At 59.5% G+C, this 20,437-nt stretch overlaps 1 protein-coding gene across 5 annotated transcripts in view; it reads right to left on the bottom strand.

Moving 5' to 3' along the window:
* Positions 1-20,079, bottom strand: part of OSBPL5 (oxysterol binding protein like 5) — a 71,650-nt gene extending 51,571 nt beyond the window's left edge. For 3 of the 5 annotated variants that reach the window (XM_061202246.1, XM_061202250.1, XM_061202247.1), the window contains exon 1: positions 16,905-16,978. The gene's annotated coding sequence lies outside the window, so the exon portion shown is untranslated. Of the gene's footprint in view, positions 1-16,904; positions 16,979-20,048 lie in introns of those variants that run through there. The other 2 variants (XM_061202251.1, XM_061202252.1) reach the window with 2 other exon arrangements.
* Positions 20,080-20,437: the final 358 nt, after the last annotated feature.

The following is a 20,437-nucleotide window of genomic DNA, read 5'->3' as shown; positions in this document are numbered from 1 at the left end:
CCAGTGCCCGCCGCTTGGTGGGCTGCAGCGTCCAGAGAGCGTGGACCCCCAGCGGCTGGGCCCCCGGCCTTGCCCACTGCAGAGCGGCCTGGGGCCCTCCAGCCCTGCCCTAGGCCTTTCAGAGGCTCCGGCCTGATGATGTGGGTCTCCCGGCTGTCCAGGGCGTATCCCCTGATTCACAACAGCCCCCCAAGATCAGCAACACCCCACCAGAGGCCCCGAGCCGGGAACCTGGCAGAGGCTGGGGGCGGGGGCCCGGGTGCTGCCCTCAGCTCCCACCGGCCTGGGCTGGGGGCGGTCACCCCTCGGAGACCACCTCTCCAGCAGGCTGCCCTGCCGGGCGGCCTGGACGGCACTGTGACACGTGCTGGGGCAGGGGACTCTGGCAGCAAGCCCCTCGTCACTCCCCTCCCCACCACCACCGCCGCCAGGACCCCGCTCCTCGGCCCTGCCCGCTGGGCTGCCGGGTGGCCGGTCAGCCGGCTCGGAGCCCGCGCAGCCCGTACGGATGGTTCACGGCCAAACAGCATGCTTGTACCCACTTTGGTCGGGCGCGTACTGCAGCCCCTCCCAGGCTCCTGGGTTTACGTCCTCTGGGACCTCCTAGGAGGCAACCCCACCACCAAGAGGTGAGGCCAGGCGCTGACCAGAGCCGACGGCCAGCAGGTCAGGTGGCTAGAGCCCTCGGCCCCCGCGCCAGCACACGCCCGTGTGCCCCCAAGGTGAGGGCAGCCCCCAACCCTGCTCCCTTTCTTCCTCTTTGATCATCAAAACGACCCGGCTCTCGTCGACATGTCAACGGGCAGTCACTGCCCCGGCCGGGCGCCAGGCAGCTTGGTGTACCGCCAGCCTGGTCACTGGGCCCTGCCGCGTGTGCCCTAAGTGCCAGGTGCTGGCACACAACTGTGCGAGGTCCTTGTCTCCCTTTTCCACCTTGAGTGCTCCCCCCCCCACACACGATGACGTAGGCCTCTGAACCCGATCAGCTGCCATTTCCCCCACTAGTGTCACCCCAGCCTCCTGAGTGGTCCCTGCTGCCTGGGGTGCCAGCGCCCCAGGTCTGGGCAGAAGGGGCTGCAGGACCAGGGAGAGGCGTGCCCAGGGCAGCTCCTACCCGCAGCCAGGCAGCCAGGAGTTGCCCTCAGGAACCAGAGTTCCAGGGCCCCAGGGAAGGAGCTGGCACTCTTTTGCCTTCTAAGAGGCTCTTTTGAAAGAGTGTTTTTCGGTTCCCAGGTAAACACAGGTGACACAAGCACAGCTGCTCTCCCCTGGTTCACTCCCCAGGGCCTGGGACCCGCTGAGAGCCTCACAGGAGGGGAGGAACCAGGGGCCCTTGAGCACGAAACGAGGACCTGGCCCGGGGGTGGGCATGCCCGGTGCACCCAGGCCTGGCCAACCGCTTTAGCAGGACACAGGGAATTGTGGGCCTGGAGGGGCTCATGTCTCAGGGGCAGGTCAGCGGCCAGGAGGCCAAGGACCACGATGTCCCACCTCCAGATGCCGGGGCCAGCGACCTGTGCCCTGCTGGTGTGGGTGCTGTGAGAGCTCACTGGACAAACGCTGGTCCAGGGGAAGCAGGACACGTCCCATCCCTTGGCGGGGAGGTCTCCCCAGCAGTCACACCCAGCTCAGCCAGGCACCCGAGCGGTCCTTGCCTCTCCAGAGGCCCAAACGATCTCATCTGTATAATAAGGCAGCCCCCTGACCCCACATCCAGGATCGCTAGGAGGACAACGTGGCCACATCCGTGATGTCACCCCTGTGTCTCCAGAGTGCCATCCCCTCTCCCTCCCACCGTTCGGTCAGTCAGAGCCCAGCTCTTAACCACCACGTCTCCAGGAGTCTCAGCAAGCTCCTGGCCACTGCCCACTGTGGCCACCCACTCCTGGGTGCGGCGGGTAGGATGATGGCCCCGCCCCCAAAATGTATGTCGACATCCCAACCCCTGGGACCTGTGAAGGTGACCTTCTTTGGAAATAGGGCCTCTGCAGATGTGACCGAGTGAAGATGAGCCTGCATTGGAGCAGGGTGGGCCCTGGTCCAATGACTGTGTCCTTATAAGAGGAGAACAGGACACAGACACAGGAGAAGGCCAGGTGACCACAGAGGCAGAGGCTGGAGGGATGCGGCCGCAAGTCCAGGGACGCCCGGCTTCCCCAGAAGCTGGGAGAGGCAGGAAGGTTCCTCCCCCAGAGTCTTCAGAAGGAGCGGGCCCTCCCCACACCTTGATTTCAGAATCTGGCTTCCAGAACCGGGAGAGAACAAGTTTCTGTCGTTTTAAAGCCGCCCCGCGTGCGGGATCTTCACGCAGCAACGAAGATCCCGCGTGCCGCAACTAGAGACCCGATGCAGCCAAATAAATAAATCAATATTTTTAAAAAAAAGCTGCCCCACGAGTGGTCCTTTGTTACAGCCGCCCCGGACACTCACACTAGGGGTTCAAGACTGGCCTGAACCAGAGGTGAGTGTGGACACTTCAAGGACGCCGCTGAGGGGACCGTGTGCCCCTGGGCACGGCTGAAACTGCAGGACAGTGACTGCTCCACGCAGCAGACTGTGCAGGCCTCGAGTGAAGCTGACCTGGGCGCCTCTTCCCTGTTCCCCACCTGGGGCGCGTCCACGCCAGCCCCTGCCTTGTCTGTCCCCCACGAGAAGCGAGGCTGAGGCGGGGCACACCATCCCGGCACGAGCCCAACAGAGGAAGCCGGTGTTCCCTGGAGAAGGGCCCACGACTCGGCAGATGCCAGCCCGTCCCTGGGGAGGGGTCTCCAGGCAACGCGGCGACACTGCGCTGGGCACCCTGGCAGCCCCGTCGCTGAGGTCACCTCCCAGTCTCCGAGCGGCAGGGTCTCCGTCCCACCCTGCCCTCTCCTAGGAAAAAGCCAGCTCTCAAAGCACCTCGAATCGGCCACTGAAGCCCCCTCTGCGTCCTGAGCCAGACCTGAAATAAGCACGTCACACGTTTCTAAAACGTGGGCAGACACCGGATGCAGCCAGGTGATGCAGGGGTGCATTAGTCATCACTGGTCTCAGTGGGAAAGCGTCTCTTTTTTCAGTTCTCTTTCCAGCCTCCTGACGGTGTCAAGGGAGAGAAGTCTGGGTCTTTATTGCAGCTCCATCATCGCGAATCTCTCTACTTAACAGAAGCAGGGCAGCCTCGGGCACAATGCTACTGCAGACAAAACGAGGAGAGCGACCGATGGTACAATTTGGTGTTTCGCGCTTGCTTGTGCATTTTTATATTACCTGCTATGTATTACATGTGAGGAAGACTTTCTAACTGCAGCAACAATTTAAAGTTTCTCTTAGATACACATTTATTTAAGTAAAAATAAGTGGGTGGACTTAACCATGTTCTAAAATAACGGTATAGGTGGGTTTGGACCACAGAGGTGGAACTCGGGAAGCTGCTCCAAAAATGCTGGAAGCTGCTCCGAGGGGGCCCATCCTGGTCAGGAGGCCCCTGCGGTCCCTTCACCCAGAGCAGGCACCCGGCCTGGGTTGTCACGGGTCCCGTTCCCAGGGTTCCACCCAGAGCAGCTTCTTTTATAAGCTTCACTTATTATAAAATAAAATGTAAATACAGAAGACCACACAGACGTTCGGCTTCATGAGCTTCTCTAGACAAACACTCTGCCACCATCACCCAGGTCAGAAGCCAGCACTGCCCAGTCACCCCAGGAGCCCATCCGGCACGAGTCCCGGCCACGGCCCCGCCGCCAGCCCTCCCAGACCCTCACCTTCATCTTTACGATTTCATCATCCAGGGTGCATCCTGAGGGTCCAACTGTGAGTCCCCCTTCTAAGTCTCTTAATCTGCGGTCCCCCTCATTCCCTTCCTTTGCCTTTCAATTGATCTGGGGCACCCGGTGTCCGACCTGCGAGGGGCTTCTGGACTCACCAGCTGGCGGAGCAGGCAAGGCATGGACCGTCTCTGAGCCCTGGTTTCACACCTGAAGATGGCACTGCCAGGCACCTCACAGCTTGTCCTGAGTTTGAACAGAGGGGGTGCCTGTCCTATACCCCGAAATTCTGGGTTCCAGTGGGCACTTGCTACCCATCGGTTACTGCTAACAACCCGGAGGGGCCCTACTGGGTTTCGAACGAGATGCAGAACACAGACAAAAGCAAGCCTCTCAGCAGCCGTGAAGGGAAGCATCACAGAGCATCTCGGCCACGGTTCTGCCCACGACTCCCTGACACATCTCGGCCCTGCTTCAGCTCCTCCTCACTCTTGGTTTGCACACATTTCTAACAATCTCCTTCATCTAGTCCATCGTAGATAAGGTTGGACTTGAAGCAGAAACAAGTTTTTTTTTTAAGAAAGGAAATAACTGGCAACCCCTCCAGCAAGAAGTTTAAGAAAAGGTGTCTGGGGCCTTTTAGCACGGGGGACAAACAGCCCTGCACGAGGCAGCATCCCTCCAGGGCTTCGGTGTCACAGCAGCGCCATCAGGTGAGCTGGCTCCAATCCCGGCCTGTCATGTACCACGGTGAGGGCGGGGGGTGACTTTGGCAGGCTTCCTCACCTCTCTGAGCCTCAGCGTTCCCATCTGTGAACTGGGGGTGGTAACAGAATGTACCACATACGGTGGTTTTAAAGATTAAAGGAGGGCTTCCCTGGTGGCGCAGTGGTTGAGAACCTGCCTGCCAATGCAGGGGACACGGGTTCGAGCCCTGGTCTGGGAAGATCCCACATGCCGCAGAGCAGCTAGGCCCGTGAGCCACAACTACTGAGCCTGCGCGTCTGGAGCCTGTGCTCTGCAACAAGAGAGGCCGCGACAGTGAGAGGCCCGCGCATCGCGATGAAGAGTGGCCCCGCTTGCCGCAACTAGAGAAAGCCCTCGCACAGAAACGAAGACCCAACACAGCCAAAAATAAATAATAAATAAATAATAATAAATAAATAATTTAAAAAAAAAGATTAAAGGAGCCAGATCATTTCAAGAGCCTTCAACAAAATGTTAAGCATTATAAAAAATTAATCGTTGTAATGACCCAAGTCGCCAGGAAAAGGGTTAAATTATTTCTCATTTATACCTTAAGCCTGCAAGGCATCATGTGGGTAAAGCATCGTAGAAAGATGAGGTTTTTAAAGGTCAGGTGCTGAGCCGGGTAAGCTGCCCTGGTCAGGGAGAGGCCCCCATGGCCTGAAGGAGCGGGTGTCCGGGGTCCATGGGTTCCACGGGGTTATTCCTGCCCAGCAGGCCAACTGGGGCCCGGCCAGAGGCGGGATGCTCCAGACTTGGCCGGGAAGTGATGAATGGTCACGTCGGAGAGAACAGGCTTGCCGGAGATAAACAGCATGTTCCTTGTGCTTTCGAGATTTAAAAATAAACTGAAAAGCAGACACAGTTTAAAAATAATGAACAGGCAGGAGGGGAGTCATTTGCCTGTGTGTCTTCCTCCCGTTATTTGTTAAACCGCAGTTTAAAAACTGACCGCCAGCCCAGCCTGCAGCTCCGGTGGACGGGGGGTGGGGGGGAGGCACGAGCTGGCGGGGCGCTCAGTGGGGCTGGTGGTGGCCGCACGTGGGGGAAGCCCCTCAGGGACCCACTTGGCGTGGAAGAAGTCTTTTCTCCCTTTTCTGCTGCATTTGGAGCTTCAGTAGGAAGCCCATAAGGTCAGGCCTAGTAGGTACCCCTGGGACCACCTCCTGAAACAGCATCTGCTACCAACAGCGGGCACCCATCAGGTCTGGTAACAGGGAGGGGCAGGGGACCCCTGGGAAGGACCCCCGCCAGCACTGTAGAGAACAGGGCAGGAGGGCAGACTCGGCCAGCTCTCAGGACTGTGCACACAGCTGCTGGCACAGGAAGGTCTGTGACCGTCAGAAGGAATGGCCCACTGCTGCAGCGCCCCTTGCCCACCCAGCCTGAAGGAAAGGCCACATTTGGCTTCCCAAGGGCCACCGCAGAGGGTGTCTGCTGAACTGGACAGCGGGCAATGGTGATGGGGAAGCTGATCCGGGCCTGGGAGGCTGTGGCCGGGAGAGGATGGCCTGGCAGGTGGGAAGGCCAGAGGGCAGCAGGACCTGATGGCCACAGGCGCGCTGACCCTACAAACGCCCACGACTCGCCTGACTGGACTTCCTGCCCACAGGTGGAGCTCAGACCCAGGGAAGCGCAACTGGGTCTGTGTGTGTGAATCTCGTACCGGGTGGCGTGGGCCCCTGGCTCCATCCCAGGTGCACGCGCTGAAAATGCTGGCCAAGGGCGCCCGGGCAGATATAAAACAGTCAAGATCCAAGGGAGTGAAATCTGAAAACATTTCTGCACATTTATGGGTGTTAAAGGCTCTGATGGCCTCAAAATCCTACTCCCTGCAAACATGTGGGCCTCACAGGAAATAAAAATAGAATCGCAGCCCAGGAATCTGTTGATGAGCCCTCCCACTGTGCTGGGCGCCCAAGGTTATGGCCACCCCATTACCCACTGTCAGGGCTGAATTGTGTCCCCCAAATTCATTTGCTGGAGTCCTAACCCTCAGTCTCTCAGATGTGACTGTTTCTGGAGATGGGTCTTTAAAGAGGTGATGAAGATGAAACGAGGTCACGAGGGTGGGTCCTAATCCCACAGGACTGGGCTCCTTATAAGAAGAGGAGGTCAGGGGACTTCCCCGGTGGTGCAGTGGATAAGACTCCACGCTCCCAATGCAGGGGGCCCGGGTTCGATCCCTGGTCAGGGGACTAGATCCCACACGCATGCCGCAACTAAGAGTTCACATGCCACAACTAAGGAGCCCGCCTGCTGCAACTAAGGAGCCAGCGAGCCGCACCTAAGACCCGGCGCAACCAAATAAATAAATAAATAAATAAAAAGAGGAGATCAGGACACAGACACACACAGAAGGACGACCTTGTAAGGACACAGAGAGGAGACGGCCATCTACACCCCGAGGAGAGAGGCCTCAGGAGGACCCAGCCCTGCCCACGCCTGGATCTGGGATTCCAGCCTCCAGGACTGGAGACAATGAATGTCTGTTGTTTAAGCCGCCCCTATGGTGTTTATTAGAGCAGCCCTGGCTGACCTATACACACACACAAGCAGGCTTCCCCCAGATGGATGGGTCAGCACCCAGCACCCTTGGGAAAAGGGGCATCTCCCTGGCCATACCTGGGGGATGGAGGAGATGAAGCTTCTCTCCCAGGATGGATGCCGGGCAGAAGGGCCCAAATCCTGCCTGGGCCGCCTTCCAGCTGGTGGCTGTGGACCAGAGTGGCCCCAAGCACCCACAGGGCTGGTGCACCAGCATCACCAATGGTCTCTGCACCCAGGCCCCAGGAGACCAGACAACCAGGCGGCAGCCCTCCAGCCAGTGATCTGCTTCTGTGTAACAGCCACGTGGAAATACCGTGGTCTGGGACTTGGCTGCCATCTGTGCCCCATTTTTGGCATGGGGGGGGTGGGGCTGTGTTTCAAGCTGGGCACCTCTGTGCTCTAACCAGCTCCAGGCAGGACCTGCAGATCCTCAGCCAGACCCACCCTCCCGGACCCTTGCCATCTCAGGTTCAGCCTATTTCTTTTTCCAGCTTAACTGAGGTATAATCAGCAAATAAAACGGTAAAATATTGAAAGTGTACATCACACTGATTTGAAACACGTTCCACTGAGAAAGGATTCCTCCCACCTAGTTAATTAGCACACCTATCAGCTCAGTATTTACTTTTTCTTAGTGAGAACATTTCAATTCTACTCTCCTAGTGAATTTCAATTATACAATAGAGTCCTCAACTACAGGCATCATGTTACATATAGTTCTTGTTTTTAATGAACAGAAGGTGCTGGTCGCTGACCGACCCCTTGGGAAACCCTGGCAAACATCTTTGTTCCGCGTGCCCTTGGGAGTCGATGTTCAGCCTGCAGCCCAGGCAGAGGTGGGGAGAAAGACCTCCGTCCAGTGGGATTCAAGAGGACTGACACAGCAGGCGGGTCCCCAAGGCCAGGAGAGTCAACGGACTGGCTAAGAAAGGTCGTCTCAACCCCAGACAGCAGGGTGAGCCGAGGACCCCGCCCTACCGGGAGACGCGGCCCCTGCCCACCCACCTGGGCCAGGTCCTGGGAAGAACCCCCCAGCCCACGCCGGTGCTCGGAGCTCTGTAACTTCTCGCTCACTGGGTGCCCAGACCCAACGCAGGACATGCTCCAGGGATAAGACGGAAACAACCCAACGTCCTTCGACAGAAGAGTGGAAATAAGTCCTGACTTATTTATAGAAAATAAGGATAGTGAACAAGGCACAGGCACTCATAACCGCATAGCTCAAAAGAAGTTGCAAAAGGCTGCGTACACGGGTTTTTGCAACTTCTCCGTGACTCTGAAGTTATGGGAAACAAGCAGGGGCGTGAAGGGAGAGCGGCAGTCATGCGACATCTGTCAAGGAGCCAAAGGGTCCTGTATTTGTTTGTGGATTCATCCATATATAGCAAAAGCACAAAAACACGCTGGGATGTCAGCTTGGCAACCCCCGGGGGGGAGGGCGGTCAGGGGCCTGTCCTGCGCTGGAACTTTGGGCTCCCAGCCTGAAGCAAGCAGAGCCAGAGGTCAGGACCTTGATGAGGCGGGATCGGTTTTATTCTTTTCTGTGGTTTCTAATGTGTAAATCTTTCCCACTCATTAATCATTAATCAAAGCTTTAATCAGTGATAAGGAGATGGTTCCTCCCTGCTGGCAGAGCCTCGGCCAGAAGAGGGCTGGAGGCTGCAGCATCTCTGGGGGCCAGCTCTGGGCTTCAAACATATCCTCCTCTTGCTTCCGAGGCCGGCGCTGCCAATGCCCATTTCACAGATGGGAAAACTGAGGCCTGGAGCTTAAGGGACTTGCCCAGGGCCCCCTGGCTAGTGACGTGTCCGAGTGGGGGGTCAGACGGGTGGCTCCAGAGCCCCCACGGCAGGTCAGGAGCACTCTTCCAGGGGCGCTGTTTACAGACTCGGGCATCTGGCTTAAGGAGCACCCACGACCCGCCTGCCTCCGCCTAAAAACGAAACACCCAAACCAAACAAACAGAGGCAGCAGCTCACTGACTTGCCAGGAAAACAAGTGACATTTTCCCAGCAAGTGGAAGGAGGCGAGGGCTTGGCCTGGGGCTCCGCCTGGAGACCCAACCCCAGCCCAGCCCGTGAGAAGAGGGCTGAGAGGACAAAGAAGTGGTGTGTCCACAACGGAACACTACTCAGCCACGAGAAGAGACGAAATCCTGCCATTTGAGACAACACGGATGGACCTCGAGGGCACCATGCTAAGTGAAACAAGTCAGACGGATAAACACGAATACTGTAGGATCTCATTCATGTGGAATCCAAAAAACAAACAAACCGACAAACAAAAAACCCAAAATGAACGAACAAAGCAAACCAAACCCAAACAAACAAGTAGATAACAGAGAACAGAGCAGTGGTTGGTAGTGGGTAGGGGCACGGGCGTGCGAAATGGGTAAAGGGGATCAACAGTGTGGGACCGGATGGAGACCATTTTTGGTGGTGAGCACGTTGTAGTGTATACAGAGCTCGAAATACAATGTACACATTATATACACACGTGAGACTTACATGCTGTTATAAACCAATGTTACCTCCATTTAAAAAAATCTTTAAAATATTAAATATAGTATTTTCTAGCAAAAAAAAAGAAGGGCAGATAAGGGGTGAGGTGGACCCATGCAGGGCCCACAGACGAAGTGCTGGCCAGGCACCTGATGTTCCCTGCACAACAGCTTTGGTGCCGACCCCACTGTGCCCGAGAGTCAGCGCCCGAGACGGAGCCGAGGGAGGGCTTTCCAGGCAAGGGATCGGCATATGGTAAGGCACAGAGGTGCTGAGTCACATCAGGGTGAGCGCCCGGCAATCCGGGAGAGCAGAGCAGAGGGCGGGGCCCTGCCCCAAGACTGAGAAACTCTCCCCTCTGATCAGGCGAAGGAAACCAGCTCTGGGCGGCTGGAAGGTTCTCCTGCAGGACGGGCCTTGGCTGTTGCTGATGGTGGATGCCCACTGCCAGGGAGAGAAAGCTGCACGGCTGCATGCAGGGCATGGAGGGGGTCCCAATGGCCAGGCCCAGCACTGAGACTGCCCCTCGGAGGGGAACGTCTCTACCCCCCTCCCTGGGAGCCTCCAGAGCCAGCCTGCTGACCAGCAAGGATGACCCACAGTGGCCACTGGAATGGATCAGCCACCAGGCCCTGTCCCGGGGCGGCCTCACTCTCAGGATCGCAGAGTGGGGCTGAAGTCTTACATTCTGAGTCAAGGTGTCATCTTCTTGCAAATCCAAACTAACCCAGCCTCATGGGACCAAGGGCTGGGTCTCTTCCTGGCAGCCTTTGGGGTCCTACCCTTCGGGTTCTGCCCTTCCAGGGGTCCTGCCCTTCAGGGGCGGCTGCAGTCCAGAGGCAGCATGGAGGCCTCAGAGCAGGGGCCACCTGTGTTCTGTCGCAGGAGCCCAAAGCGGAAAGTGTGGGTGGGCTGGAGTGGGCGAGAGCTCCTTCAAAGTGGGCTGCTCTCTCTCTGCTCCAGGAAGAGGGGGCGGAGGATGCCAGGAGTGGCACCAGGTTCTACAAAGGGTTCACGCCCGGTGGCCCATGTGGGCGGACTGCAGGGAGGCAGGGGTGAGGGACCAGCAGCAGGCAGCCGTTTTGGTGACAGGAAGTCATGTGTGGTGCCTGAGGGAGAGGGGGAGAGATTTCCAACCGTCAGTCTTGTGGCTTACACCCTTTTTTTTTTTTTGGGGCTGTGCCGCGTGGCTTGCGGGATCTTTGTTCCCCGAAAAGGGATTGAACTGTGGCCCCAGCAGTGAGAGCGTGGAGTCCTAACCATTGGACTGCCAGAGAATTCCTGTGGCTTTCACACTTTTAAAAATTGGTGGAAACTTTTTTCCGTATAAAACTTGCTCTGAGACGTGGATGGATCTAGAGACTGTCATACAGAGTGAAGTAACTTAGAAAAATATCGTAAATAAACGCATATATGTGGAACCTAGAAAAATGGTACAGATGAACCGGTTTGCAGGGCAGAAATAGACACACAGATGTAGAGAACAAACGTATGGACACCAAGGGGGGAAAGTGGTGGGGTGGGATGAATTGGGAGATCGGGACTGATGTGTATACACTGATGTGTATAAAATAGATAACTAATAAGATCATGCTGTATAAAAAATAAATAAAATAAAATTCAAAAAAAAAAAACACCAAAAACTTGCTGTGTAGCTTCAGGCTGTAAAACAGCTGGAAGGGCAGGTGCTGGGGACCTGAGCCCTCCAGAGAACCTGGGCCTCGGGCAATGAGCTGGGCCTCTGGACGCCCCTTCCCTCCCAGCTCCTGCCCCATCACCACCTGGCTGGGGGGCACAGGAATGTGGAACACAGGATGTCAGGGATCGGGGAGCCTTACGGATGGGGAAACTGAGGCCCAGTGAGGACAGCACGGTGATCTTGCCATGTTCTGGGCTGCGGTCTCCTTGCCTCTCTAATGGGAGCTGGGTGGACCCTGTAAGCCTCTGAACCTCAACCTCAGCTTTGTCTGGGGAGGGGAGACGAGAGGGCTCAGGTGAGAGTTTGCACTCACTCTGAAGCCAGAGAACAAAGCATCAGGACCGAGGCCCCTTTCTGTGGGTCAGTTTTCGCCCAGGAGATGGGCACGTGCTAAAGGTCAGCTGGGGGCTGGAGCTCTCAGTCCTGGGGGTGGGGTTCTCACTCCACCTGAGCTCATCTTTGGGTGTTAGTGTGAAGCCCCAGCTCCCCCTCCCCGCCCCAGCACCCCCAGGCCCTACCGTGCGCCTGGCCTCGGGCCTACAAGGAGGTCTGGTTCCTAACCCACAAGGAGCTAAGCCAGAGTACCAACATGGGGCCGATGGTCACCCGTCTCGTGACTTCTCATGGGACTGCTGTGGGCCCGGATTACAGATAGGGAAACAGAGAAACTGCTGGCCCCAGGACTTGGGGTTAAGAATCCCTGAGCCGCTTCCTTGGCCTGGCCTCCAAATCCACCGTGATCCCTGACACCATCAACCCCTGAGACACTGGCCAGCCTCTGTGCCGTCCTCCAGCCCCAGGCCTGTACCAGGGCACCAGGGGCCTGCTCAGTTCAGCCCAGGCCGGGCCGGCAGAGGGGGCGGCGGGCATCCAGGCTCCCCTCGGGAACAGGGTTATGCAGGAGAGCCTGTCCTGTCGCTCTGGGTGGCTGAGTGCTGACCCAGAGAGGGCCTCGGTCAGGGCCACTGCAGAGGTGGACGCAGAGGCGTCCTGAACGGGCAGGGGCTCTGTCCATGGCCACCCCTGACCACGTTCTCAGAGCCCTGCACCAGATGCCACACTGGCCTTTAGGTTCCAACTGGGAGGCGTGGGGTTCCCCCCATCCCCTGTCTCCTGGGGCTGCGGTGAGGAGCCCACAAGCCCAGGGCCCATGGGAGGACCTGCAAGGGCCCCCGACCCCTGGGTGTCACCCCAAGGGCGGCTGAGGACTGACCGTGAAGCCCGCCCCACCCCCGGTCCAGAGACCCTTCTTGTCTCTGAAAGCAGCAAAGGGATAAAAACACATTCGGTAAACGTGTCGGTAAATAACAAAAAGCCTGTCCCTGGTCTCTCTGACCCAGAACGTTTGGTCCTCAAGTCTGCAGACCTCAGACACAGTGCGCACTCCCCCCACCCCGGGCTGGACTTGGGTGACTCCTGAGTGGGGTGGGCGGGGATGAGGTTCATCCTACAGGGCAGGCAGTCGGCCTTCCTGTCCCAGCTGCTCACCCTCCGGCCCCTCCCTCTGGCCTCCTGGGGAAGCGGGAGAGGACACAGCCACCTGGAGCCGCCCTAGCAGCCTCGGCGCAGCCCCGATGACAGACCCTGGGGAGACCCCCAGCCCTTTAATGGACTCTGCCGTATTCACCCCAATAGGCGGGCACCAAATCCCCCACCTCCCCATCCTCCCCACTCCTGCGCCGCCGCGCAGGCCTGGCCCTTTAAGCCACCTCCCCTGCACCGCATTCACCCCAATAGGCGGGCACATCAATACCGCCGCGTGATCCCTCCCCTTGGCGGACTGCCTTTCCTCGAGTGGAAGCCACTGAAAACGGGTTCATGGTGGCTGTGGCCAAGCCAGCCACCGCCCCTGCCCACTGTTGGCCGAGGACCGGGCGGCCTCCCTCCCTCCTGGTTCAGAAGCCTGGCCCGTCCCTGCTGGGCCATCCCCTCCCTCTGCCTTCCTGGGGATTTGCCTACTCCCGGTCTCCACCCCTCCTTGGCCTTGGACAAGAGAAAGTGACCCCCAGCTGGTCACAAGGGTCAGCAGCCTGTGGGACGGGGCGGCCCCAAATCCCCTCCTCATGTGCTCATTAAGCCTGTAAAATATCCCTCTCTTTGGGATAGGGGCAGCACTGCTCCGTTGTGAGGCCCGGATAACCCCCCTGCAGCCCTTCATCCCAGCCAGGGCCAGAGAGGGCCCGGACAGTCTAGGCCACCTCCACTCGCCCAGTGAACATCAGGTGTTCCTCCCAGGTAAGCCACTCTGCACACGATACTTCGAATCCAGGAATGGCAGGACCCCTGGGAAGGCGGGCAAGCTGGGTCCATCTATCCTAGGACAGAGGGCACGGGCTGGTCAGGTGTCCTGCCTGTCAATGCTGGTGAGGTCCACAGACCCGGAGGGAGATGCAGGATGGGGCATCCCCGGGCGAAGACAATTCTACAGCTTCACATGAGCATCCACTGTGTGCCAGGCCCGGGGGACAGAGCCCCGAGCAGACATCCAGGCAATGAGTGAAGGATGACCCATGTGCCAACACCCCCCGCCCACTCGACTGAACAGATACACGATGGAGATGGTTCTAGAAATGCATGGATCACGGTGCTAAGAAAATGAAACCCAGTGCCTTCGAATGGAGGCTTCAGTCAGGAGCAGAGGCCAGTCTGGAGAGAAGAGTGGGTGTGAGGTGGGCTTGGGAGTTTAGCAAAGTACTGGCTCTGAGGTTTTCGACAAAGGCCCTGTGAGTCCCTTGAAGCGGGCCAACCAGGCTCATGTCCTGAGCGGTGGGGACGGTCTCTCACTGGCTGGATGACCCAGATAACCTTGGCAATTCTCTGATGGCCCTGTACCTCCCCAGGGGCCTGGCCCGGTGGTTCCGAGGCCCCTCCCAATGGTCCTCAAGCCTCCCTCTCTGAATCCCAAGGGTGTGTGATGCTGGCGCAGGGATTCCCTTCTTACGTATTCCTGGGGCACTTCCAGGCAGCCCCACATCTCGGTCCTGCAGCACGTCTTAACCTTGACAGCTTATTCCCCAGCTACCTCACTGGACAGAGAACTCTAAGCCAGAGACCTCGTGTCCCAGACCCATCCAAGCCTGGCCTTCAATGGGGCAGGTCCTGACCACACAGCGGGTGCCCACTGCCCTCAGCATAGACGCCAATATATGCCAACTTCACACCCACGGGCACACAGGAGCCCTGGCCTGGAGCAACTGTGATGCTAAGAGGACACATAATCCAAAGTCCAAGTCCTTTGTCCTGAACCACCACTACCATCCCCTGGAGAAGTTTATCTGCTCACACGGCTGGGGAGCTGGTGAAGGTTACCGAGCCACCAAGGGCAGCCACAAACCCACAGAGAGCTCATCCCCCGTGGTAAGTTCTGTTTCCTCGACCTGCGGGTTCATGGGGCAAATCCGGCACGGACAGCAATACTCTGTTCCTTGGTGACAGCCGCGAGCGGCACGCCTGGTGACCGTCGGGAGGAACAGCACTGTCCTTCTGCGCCTCCCAACCCCTGGCCCCCGACCCGTGACAGTGCACACCTGGGCTTCCGCCTCCTGAGAGCCACCAGGCGGTTCCCCCGACCCGTGGACCCCACGGTGAGACCCGCACTAGACACCTCCCTTCAAGTCCAGACGACGGGGATCCTTTTGACACACACCGTGCACCCCTGAACAGCCCCCAGTCCTGGGGTTCAGGTCTCACCCACGTAACCGTGAGCTACACTGCTTCCCAGCTGTGGCTGCACACCTGCCCCTGAATGAATGGGAAGGGGGGCAGGCACGCTTCCATCACCTTGGGGGAGCTCTCGTCTACCTGTGCATTGTGCGTGTGTATGCACGATGCATGCATGCGTGCGCGCCCACACTGGCTTAAGCACAGAATCAGCAGAAAGTGCAAGTCCCCCACACACAGCTGCCAGAAACACACCACAATCTTCAAACCACTGGCCTGTCACGCAGTCCTTCTTCCCACCCCCAAGTGCAGCTTGTCAGATGACTACCACAGCTCAGGGAGCTTCCAGGAAGACAGATTTCAGGAGAGAAACTGATCCCGGAACTTCTGAGCACAGTAACGACCATTCTAGGGGAGGGGCTGCAGTCGGCATTCTGGAAAGAGCCGGGAGCAAACCTCTGGAGACTTAGCTGATCCCTGGCCCAACTCAGGCCAGCCTGACCAACGGGCCCAGGAAGGAGGGGCTTCCATCTGGCATCCAGGAAGCACCGCCCATGGGTCCACATCTGCACAGCAGCCTCCCCAGGACGAGGCCCGGACTCGAGGGCCTTTGCCTGGCCCATCTGCTTTGTCACCATCTCTAAACACAGCTGGCAAGACAGACCAGACAGACACACTCAGTGCCTACCCTCCTGGCACCCCGGGCCCTGCCCCACACGTGTGCAAGCAGACAATGGGATTGCGGATCTGGAGCTTGAAGCCTGACGCCCCTGAACTGCCAGCTGCCTGCAAAGCCTGTCAAGTTCAAGGAGCGGCAAGGCCTCACACAGCCAAGAAAGTGGGTAAAAGCCACCCGACAAACCACTCGGCCTGCCATTGTTGAGGGGAGGGTTTCTGCTGTCTGGGGCCCGGATCCACCTGGTGCACACATACCCAAGGGCGTACACATCCAACCCAAAGGCTGTGCCCACGCCCCAGGCTGTGACAGCCCGGGCCTGCCTCTGGAACTGGCCTGGGGGAACATCACAGGGGTCGGCCTGTGAAAGGTACCTTGAAGGCTCAGGCAGACGGGCAGACACACAGATAAACGATCTCTGGTGTAGACAGACCCCCAGATGGCAAAAGAGCAGAAATCCAACCAGCTGCTTGGGCTGGGCCTGGTTCAGACCAAGGATGAGCGGGGGCAGAGAAGCCCACCTCTCCAGGGTGGGACCTGTTCACACCCCCACGAGCCATTCAGAATCCCAATTCCAGGGTCTTTCGACAGCACACAGCCCAGCTTGGGGGTTCCAAGTGGCAGTGGCTGGCCCCCAGGGCTGCTGACAGCCCCCTACCCCCACGTCCCACCCTCCCTTGACCCGCAGGAATCCTCAAGTGCACAGTACCCTCATGTAGACTCATGTCCCCCGAACAATTTCCAAGGCTCCCTGTCTTAGGGGCTCAGTGGCCTAGAGATGGAGGGTCCGGGGGGTGGGTGACAGCAGAGGTCCTCCCCCTCAGCTCACGCAGCCCCTCACTCTGTGGACGCAGACCAAGCCCCAAGCTGGAAGGCCAGACGCTAATCCCAGACCCCATCCAGAGGCAGCAGGTCCCCTTCCCGCAGACCCTGCCCCTTCAAGACCCCCTGGGTCTGGGCTGAGCTGGAGACACGGACCCAGCCACCCTCCCTCCCCTCCCCGCTCTTTCAAGCCCCAAAACTGGGGAGCCCGGTTGCCCGCCGCTCCCCACACTCGGGCCCCACCCGCGCTCCAACCCGCCCGCCGCATCACCCCGGGCTCCCCGAGCGATGGGCCGGGTCGGGGCTCCCCAGCAGCGGCCACTGTCGGGGTCGGTCGGGCTACGCCCCAGTCCCGGGGGTCTGCGGACTCCGGCGCGGGGCTCCCCCAGCCCCCTCAGCAGCCCCGCCGGCGGCCCGCTGGACGCTCCCGGCCCTCTCGGCCGCGGCCTCCTCCCCGCCCCCTCCTCGGTCCCTCCCCGCCCCCTGCCCGCCCGCCGCGCTCCTACCGTGAGAAGCCGGGCGCGCTGGGCCGGGCCGGGCCGGGCCGGGCGCGCGGGGGCTCAGCTGGCGGCGCGGCCCGGCTGCAGGAAATGCCAGAAGACTGATCCAACCGCGGGAGCGGAGGGAGGGAGCGGAGGAGGGAGGAGAGGAGGCGGGGAGGAGGGGCGGAGGGCGCGGCGGCCGCAAAACCCGGGCGGGATCGGCGAGCGGAGCGGGCGCGCCGGGACCCCAGTCCCTGCCTGGCGCGGCCTTGCCTCGCCGCCCTCTTCCTGGCGCACTCTGCGGCTCCCGCGCACCGCGGCGCGCCCGGGGGTCGGACGTTCCTCCGGAAACGGGGTGAGCGAGCCGTGGTGAGTGGGGTCAGCCTCCATGGGTTAGGGGTGCGGGAGGGCACGTGATCACAGATTCTTGCAGGCCTCCAGCCCACCCTAGCCAGAGTTGGGGGGGACCCCCTCTCTTTCCGAGCCCAAGAAACTGTCACCATTTCTCCTCCAGGTGGAAGCCACCAGAACGCAAGAGGAAACCCAGAAACCCGAGCCCTTTGTCCTTGTCCCACGTGTGGACCCCTGCCTCACACCCATGTTTCTCGCTGCACCGCTTTCTCAGGATTTTTTTTTTTGGCCAGGAGCCCACCTTCTTGTGGATTTCCTCCTGTGTGTTCCCCTCACCCCTTCTGCCCCCAGGGACCTTTTTAGACCCCTGAAGCCTTCCTGTATAGATAAGACACTAATTCCGCTCAACAACCGCAGGTAGGAGCCGAGGAGGTTGGGGCTCTCCCCCAGCCCCCCGCCTGTAGGCAGGTGCCCTGGGACTCGGTCTGCAGAGCCTGGGGGGGCTTCCTCCAGCCACTGTTCCCCAGGGGCAGACCAGCTGGAGCTGGGCCCACCCACTGCCAGACATCCCAGACCAGGTAGGGTGCGGGGACTTTTCCAAACGGAATCTGTCAGTTGCTCCCTTCCAAGGGGCGGGACTGACCCTCAGCAGAACCCCAGCACTTTATGTTGGGTGGAGAGTACTTTAAGGGCAGCCCTTGAGACTGGTGGTCAGCGGGGTGCAGCTTGACCACCAGGCGGGGCGTAGGGCCACCCAGGGAGGCCCCTTCCAGCCCCTCGAGCTGGAGCAGGCTCTCAGGGGAGCGGCTGCAGGAAGTCCTACCTTAGCTCTGCCCCAGCCAGCCGCGTGGTGGCCCTGGACCAAACTGCCCGCAGCCTCAGCATCATGCCCACCCCGTTGGGCCAGGTGGTGGTTCCCCCAGGGCATCAAAGCACCCCAGGTTAAGGGGTCAGGTGTGCTGCCTCGGCGGCTCTAGGCTCACCCCCAGGACCGGTCCCATCCCACAGTCACCTTGCAAGGCCTTTGGATGCAGAACTGCTCAGACAAGATGCTCAGGGCCAGGGTGGGACCCCTCTGCCTCTTCAGGGGAGGGTCTGTGCAGCACGGGGCCAACGAGACCTGCCTGGATGCCCTTTGAAGCCCCTGCACGGAGCTGGATGCGGCTGCTGGCAGCCTGGCCAATGGCTGGTTGTCAGGGCCAATCCACAGGGAATTTGAGGAAGAAAACAAAGCCTCTGTCCCCTGGGGTGGAGGTCTCAGGGCCAAAGTAGGGAAAGTTTCCAGTCATTGTTGATGCTGGCTGTTTGAAGCGAGCTTGAGTTTATGAAATGACACTGCTGAAGTCAAATGGACACGTGGCCAAGTGCAGGGATGGGACAGAAAAGGCACAGAGATGGGCAGAGCTGGGGGGGCTGTCGGTGATGGCTCTGGGGACGCATTGGGTGGGCTTCACTGTCTAGGAGCTGCCGGGGCTTGGGCAAGTTCGTGAAGCTCTGTGCTTAGGTTTCCTCACCTGTCAAGGGGGGCGGGGCACAAGAGCATCTCACCCTGCAGGCTGCCATGGGTCCCCGGGGTGGGAAGACGGGCTCCCCAAGTGAACCCAGGGGAAGAAGTGGCTGGTACCGTCTCTGATGTATAGCCACTGGCTTCTCACTCGGTTCTGAATTTATGATAATTCATACGATCTGTCTGTGAGAGGTGAGATTTTTTTTAAAGTGCCTTTGCAAATAAAGAGAACTTTACTCTTTCTCAGGCGGAATACAGTTAAAGTTAAGACTGTTTCCATCCAAGTCTGGAGAACGGTGGTTCTCAGCTGGGCGGGTTTTGCCTCCCCTCTGGAGGTGACATCATGTGCTGTCCGGAGACATCCTTGGTTGTCACAGCTGGGGGTCCTACTGGCATCTAGTGGGTGGAGGCCAGAGATGCCGCTAAACACCCATCCACACCCAGGACGGTGGCCCAGAGGGGGAAGGATCAGGCCCCAAGTGTCAGTAGTGCCGAGGCCGAGAAACCCTGCTCTAGAGTGAGTGCACTTGTCACCATTAGGGTCGCTCCTTACTTCTGGGTGGTCGGTCCGTGGGGATTGCGGGAGACCCACAGCCTCCTGTTGAGGGATCTCCCACCCTGTCCCCGATTTCACGGCAAGGGGCTCTAGACATATGGACTCGAATCCTCCCCACAGTCCCAGAGGGCAGGTCCTGACAGGCTCCATTTTACAGGCGGGGAAACAGAGGCACAGAGCTGAAAGTAAGTCGTCCCCCAGCAGCCTGCTCCAGAGCTGTGCTCCGAGCCTCTGTGCTCTTCCACCCCGTTAATGAAGACCCACAGGCTCAGAGGGGAACCCCTGGGGTGCCCTGCCCCTTCTGCTGCACCGGCTGCCTCACTGGGAAGGGCGGGTAGCCAGAACCCGCTGGAACACACACGCCCGTCTCAGAGAGGGCGCCTCCCGGGTGGGCTGCGGGGGCTCGGACCCCTGCAGGGCCAGCGCTGGCTGGGCCGGTCCACTGGGGTGGGGGGCCCGAGCCAGGCAGGTGCCAGGTGCTTTCACACCTGCCGAGCCAACGGAAGGAGCAGTGACTATTTCTCCCGTTTCTCAGATGAGGAAACTGAGCCCCAAGTAGTAAGGGGTGCAGCCGGATCCCTGACTCCTAGTTGGGCCCAGGGTGGCAACAGGGCAGCCCAGGGGTTCCGCCAGGGCAGGTGAGCCTGGGCCCACTGTCCCCTGCTGGCCCGAGGGCAAGTCCATCCCAATGGTGTGACTAGACTCTCAGGGACAACTCCAGAACATCTCAGCGCCCGGGTCTCAGTTTCCTTACCTGTGCAGCAGGGCTGAGATAACTTCCCCACGAGGGGTATGTGGAGGTCTCCAGAGCACAGCAGCTAATCGTAAAAACAATCGCGGCATTTATCCATCGCTCGTCCTGTGCCGGGCACCATGTCCCCACTTAACGCGCCTGCGGGATTGCATCCCCTCCTCCGCCTGGTGGCGGGGTCACCATTCCCCGCCCCATGGAGGTTAAGTGACCGGCTCCAGGCCAGGCCGCTGGGGAGTGGCCAAGGCAGGACTAAACGCCTGGAGTTGTAGCCTCCCCGCGCTCGGGGCTGGGCACGCGGGGAAGAGCCATCCTCCAGCCCTGTCCCTGTGGCTTCAGCTCCCACAGGGAGACATCGCATCCCCAGACCTGTCCCTCCGCCTCTGGCTGGG

The sequence above is a fragment of the Eubalaena glacialis genome, chromosome 10 (assembly GCF_028564815.1).
Source record: "Eubalaena glacialis isolate mEubGla1 chromosome 10, mEubGla1.1.hap2.+ XY, whole genome shotgun sequence".
NCBI classification, from domain to species: domain Eukaryota; kingdom Metazoa; phylum Chordata; class Mammalia; order Artiodactyla; family Balaenidae; genus Eubalaena; species Eubalaena glacialis.
The sequence above is the reverse complement of the archived record's forward strand: the minus strand, read 5'-3'. Positions and strand labels throughout refer to the sequence as shown.